The 5,669-nt window shown below is 33.5% G+C and overlaps 1 protein-coding gene across 2 annotated transcripts in view; it reads right to left on the bottom strand.

Annotated features, from left to right (window-relative positions):
- LOC106460028 (LIM domain-binding protein 2-like) overlaps positions 1 to 4,722 on the bottom strand; it is an 80,118-nt gene extending 75,396 nt beyond the window's left edge. For both annotated transcript variants that reach the window (XM_022386622.1, XM_013919712.2), the window contains exon 1: positions 4,660 to 4,722. The gene's annotated coding sequence lies outside the window, so the exon portion shown is untranslated. The remainder of the gene's footprint in view (positions 1 to 4,659) is intronic.
- Positions 4,723 to 5,669: the final 947 nt, after the last annotated feature.

Raw genomic sequence — 5,669 nt, 5'->3', positions numbered from 1 at the left:
ATTGATGTCAAACGAATATGCATCCTCATTCATCCTGATTATTTTTTTGTGTGTGAAATCTACGTATTTTAGTCTCAAAATTACGTGTTGTGGTCATTTTTTTTTATGTATTGCATTATGACTTTTTGTGAAAATTCTGTACGTGATGAGAAAAATGGATATCATTTTCGGATTCAACGTACAGGAATTACTGTAGAACACGTAAAAACTTCAAGAGAATAAAACCATCGCAAGCGTGTGTTAAAGAATGAAATCAAACTGATTCGTATCCCTACACATTAGTCTACAATCTAGAGAATTCAAAAGGCTGAACAACAGGTTTTTGTTTTGTTTTTTCTATGTCAGAACTTTGGTTTCTCGGAAAATACATAGAGTTGGTTTATTTCCACAACACTTAAGCCATCTTTTAAACCGAAAAAAGTAAATGATTTTCAATATTAATCTCATTCAGCATAGCATTAAAACAATACATCTTTAGAACAATGTTCATCAATCCCTTTTGAAATGTGACGTATTCCTAAAATTCCAATCGCGTGTGACGTCAAACAAGAGTTAATCGTCTTCAGGTCAACATAACATGTAATTATCGTTATAATTATACGCACAAATTTTGTCACGTGGTTATGATGCTATAAAAATAATTCATGTATGAAAGTTAAATACTAATGAAATCACACACGGTTGAGAAAATGAAAAACATGCAACCTACTCATCGAACGTTTCGGAATATATATTCCATCATCAATGAAATCTGAACAAGTTGTATTGATGTATCAATAGAAATAAGGCCTTAATGATATTGGAAAACACGAACTTTAGTAAACGATGAGAATGATATAAAAATCAATACATTAAAATTAGTGAACAATACGGCATTACGTTTATACAATTGAAAATACAAAACAAAAAACTAATAATACATTAATTAGCCACAATTTTGGGCTTCCAATTAGAAGGCATTTTTAAATGAGAAGTTCAAAGCCTGTAGTCCAAGTTGTTAATGAAAATAAAGTTATTAATTGACATATTGTGATCCGTGGCTTCACGTGATCGGGTTTTGCTAAGTAAAGATCAGTTCTACTCAATACCACTAAGTGGTCAAAGAAACTGTCGTCCGCAGAAATTTTTCCAGGGAGAGGCAAAGTTTTTCAGGGGGGCAAGCCCCCCCGGTCGCCCATGTTAATAGATTCTATAGTTTTCAAATGGCACGCCCTCCAGTGACTCAGCGGTAAGTCTGATGGCTTAAAACGCTAACATCAAGGATTTCGATACCCTTAATGGGCACAGCACAGATAGCCTATCGTGTAGCTCTGCACTTAACAGCAGGCGAACAATCAAATGGAACTTAGTTTTGCCAATGTAAGTGACCTTACAGCCACTGCACGTGTAGTTATGTGTCAATTTTACTTATTGCACGTTCCATCTCAATGTTTTCTAAGCTTCATGTTGCCCAATATCACTGGACCTTATTTGCACTCATATATCAATATAATTTATTTTCATACTTCGCTGATGATGGGATATATATATATATTCCGAAACGTTCGATGAGTAGTGTGCATAAAATGTGTTTCATCCTCTGAATCGTGTTTGTCTTCGTCAGTAGATTTCGTTACACCTTATAACATTGTCAACCATTATACAGATTATAATATTTATAGAATTTTAAGTGCTTTTTAATTTACCATACAGTAACCTAAACGGAATCTAAAACACATATATAAATATTATACACATCAGTTCAGTGGCCGAGTAGTTGAATTTCATGGTTCATTTCTTTAGCCCATATATCTCCTTAGTGGCTCAGCGCTAAATCAGAAGGCTAATAACGCTAAAAACAAGGTTTCGATGCCAGTGGTAGGCACAAAACAAATAGCCATTATGTAACTTTGTTCTTAACTAAAAAAACAAAAAAACAAAAAAAAAACTGGTGGCTTATGACGCTAAAAATCGGGTTTCGATACTTGCGTTTGGCAGAGCACAGATAGCCCATTGTATAGCCACTTTGCGCTTAACAATAAACAAGCCCATAAATGAAGTTCTTTACAAATCGTCGATTTTATTTGGTTTTATATTGAAAGAAACACTGATTTCATGATCAGTCACGTAAGTAATCTATCGTACGTTTTAAACAATGTTCTAGCTAGTACCTTTTAACGTTTTAAACAACGTTCTAACTAGTATCTTTTATTGTTCTAAACAATGTTCTAGCCAGTATCTTTTAACGTTTTAAACAATGTTCTAGCTAGTACCTTTTAAACAATGTTCTAACTAGTATCCTTTATCGTTTTAAACAATGTTCTAGCTAGTATCTTTTAACGTTTTAAACAATGTTCTAAATAGTATCTTTTATAGTTTTAAACAATGTTCTAGCTAGTATATTTTAACGTTTTAAACAATGTTCTAGCTAGTACCTTTTAACGTTTTAAACAAAGTTCTACCTAGTATCTTTTACGTTTTAAACAATGTTCTAACTAGTATCTTTTATCGTTTTAAACAATGTTCTAGCTTGTATCTTTTAACATTTTACACAAGGTTCTAGCTAGTATCTTTTAACGTTTTAAACAAGGTTCTGGCTAGTATCTTTTAACCTTTTAAACAATGTTCTAGCTAGTATCTTTTAACGTTTTAAACAATGTTCTAGCTAGTACCTTTTAACCTTTTAAACAATGTTCTAACTAGTATCTTTTATCGTTTTAAACAATGTTCTAGCTAGTATCTTTTATCGTTTTAAACAATGTTCTACCTAGTATCTTTTATCGTTTAAACAATGTTCTAGCTAGTACCTTTTATTGTTTTAAACAATGTTCTACCTAGTATCTTTTACGTTTTAAACAATGTTCTAACTAGTATCTTTTATCGTTTTAAACAATGTTCTAGCTTGTATCTTTTAACATTTTACACAAGGTTCTAGCTAGTATCTTTTAACGTTTTAAACAAGGTTCTAGCTAGTATCTTTGAACGTTTTAAACAAAGTTCTAGCCAGTATCTTTTAACGTTTTAAACAAGGTTCTAGCTAGTATCTTTTAACGTTTTAAGCAAGGTTCTAGCTAGTATCTTTCAGCGTTTTAAACAAGGTTCTAGCTAGTATCTTTTAACGTTTTAAACAATGTGCTAGCTAGTATCTTTTAACATTTTAAACAAGGTTCTAGCTAGTATCTTTTAAACGTTTTAAACAAGGTTCTAGTCAGTATCTTTTAACGTTTTATACAATGTTCTAGCTAGTACCTTTTAAACAACGTTCTGACTAGTATATTTTGTTATTCTAAACAATGTTCTAGCTAGTATCTTTTAACGTTTTAAACAATGTTCTAGCTAGTACCTTTTAAACAACGTTCTGACTAGTATATTTTATTATTCTAAACAATGTTCTAGCTAGTATCTTTTAACGTTTTAAACAATGTTCTAGCTAGTACCTTTTAACGTTTTAAATAATGTTCTAACTAGTATCTTTTATCGTTTTATACGATGTTCTAGGTAGTAGCTTTTAACGTTTTAAACAATGTTCTAGCTAGTATCTTTCAGCGTTTTAAACAAGGTTCTAGCCAGTATCTTTTAACGTTTTAAACAATGTGCTAGCTAGTATCTTTTAACATTTTAAACAATGTTCTAGCTAGTATCTTTTAACGTTTTAAACAAGGTTCTAGTCAGTATCTTTTAACGTTTTATACAATGTTCTAGCTAGTATCTTTTATCGTTTTAAACAATGTTCTAACTAGTATCTTTAATCGTTTTAAACAATGTTTTAGCTAGTATTTTTCAAGGTTTTATTTTTAATATGTTTATTTTTCGTTCTGTTTCTTTTTAGAAATGTATACATTCCCAAAGCAACAAGCATTTCTAAAGAAGAAAAATTCGGACATCAGAAACTTATTGAGTAATACAATATTCTACTTAACCGAATTATAAATTTCCATCGCGACCAGCCACAATACTTTATCAGATGTGTGTGTTAAAAATCGATAGTTCTTTTTTATTCTCACATAAAATTAGGGAATAATCAACAACCCTACTGAGTTTATTTACTAAAACTCTTACGCACAGGAATAATTTTCATCTACTAACGTATTCAGAGAGAAATTTGGAATTCATGATTTTTATCCTTTGTTGTTTTTAACGCCGTGATCCGGCCAGCCATTTTTATCGCACGAGAACGAGGTTAGGTGCTCTTGCGTTCACGCGTGAACAAGCTTGTCAGGAGAGACTAGCTGGCTCGCGGGCCTGCATTCAACAACGGCTCAGTGCACACAGAACGCGGCAATTTCTGAGTAAAGTGTCTGATGGTAGCTTGAAGAACGCGTGCTCAAAGCGGGGTCGGTTTTATCGTGGTTTGTTAAAATCTCATCCTGCTTGCTTGTTCACAAAAATGAAAACATTTGTTTCGTGTTATATCAATAATTAAGAAATATAAACCAATGAATTGTTTTACAAAAAACAGATATGTTTTAACCAATACCATTAATTTCTTTTTTATTTTCACTAACCGCAGCTATTCTCGATAACTTAACATAGATTATTCACCAGCCGTGATTAAAAACTAATGATCGTGTAAGGAAGCTTAAAATATGAATCAGAAAAAAAAAAAAAAAACGTAATCGTGGATAAAGCTAAATTTATAGAGAAAACAATAATTAATAAAAACATACGAAAGTCACTCACCAGAAACAGCAAAAACGGATCAACTTACGCCTTCTACCAGTGCCGATACCCGCGCTTCTGCCGCTCTCAAGTCGACTTCGAATCGTGTTCCATTGTTTGCGCAACGCATTGTGGGAGGTGTATGCTTTCGTGGCACGAGCGTTCGCCCTTCGCGACTATGTCAGAACTGGCTTAGTGATGCGTAATAAGCTCTGGTGAGATGTTATATAATAATTAACGGCTGTTTTGGCGATCAAAAGCAGTTTAAAAGATTTAACTAGGTAAATAAGAAACATACAGTTCATTATGTATCAAAATAACTGTTCGGACCACTGGTTAGTCGGTCAGATATCAATGACCATGTCCCCAATGGGTCAGCGGTAAGATTATGGATTTACTACGCTAAAATCCGAGGTTCGATTCCACACAGTGGGCACAGCTAAAACCCAACGTGGCTTTGCTCTCAAACACACAAACCATGGACCACTAGCTAACAAATTATAAAACGATGACTTTCTATTGACCCCCCCCCCAGTGGTACAGTGTGTATGTCTGCGGACTTATACCGCTTGAAACCGGGTTTCGATACCCGTGGTGGGCAGAGCACAAATAGCCCTTTGTGTAGCTTTGTGCTTAATAACAAACAACAACGACTTTCTAGCATAAAAGCAAATACTGAATGCTGACCATATAAAACTCCTGACTTCAATCATACATGACAGATTTTAACAAAGTACACCGTTTGATATTTCATTTAAGTAACACCTCTTACCAACATTTATTTTTTTGGTATATTTTGTTTACAAATCACATGTAAGCATCAAACAAGTACAGCGTTTGTTACATTTTACTGTTCTATCACTTCTGCCAGTGGTTCTAAGCCTTTTCCTAAATCTCATTCAGGCTGACTTGGTGGTACTGCAAAGTGAGGAGAGGATTGGTCTTTTCTGGAAGCGTAAGTAGCGAAGCTGAAAAAAAAAGATCCCCTAAGCAAAACCGTCTGCCCCCAATCTTCTTTCATCCATGGGTTT

The sequence above is a fragment of the Limulus polyphemus genome, unplaced genomic scaffold (assembly GCF_000517525.1).
Source record: "Limulus polyphemus unplaced genomic scaffold, Limulus_polyphemus-2.1.2 Scaffold695, whole genome shotgun sequence".
Classification (NCBI taxonomy): domain Eukaryota; kingdom Metazoa; phylum Arthropoda; class Merostomata; order Xiphosura; family Limulidae; genus Limulus; species Limulus polyphemus.
Note: the sequence above shows the minus strand (reverse complement) of the source record. Positions and strands in the feature narration are given on the sequence as shown.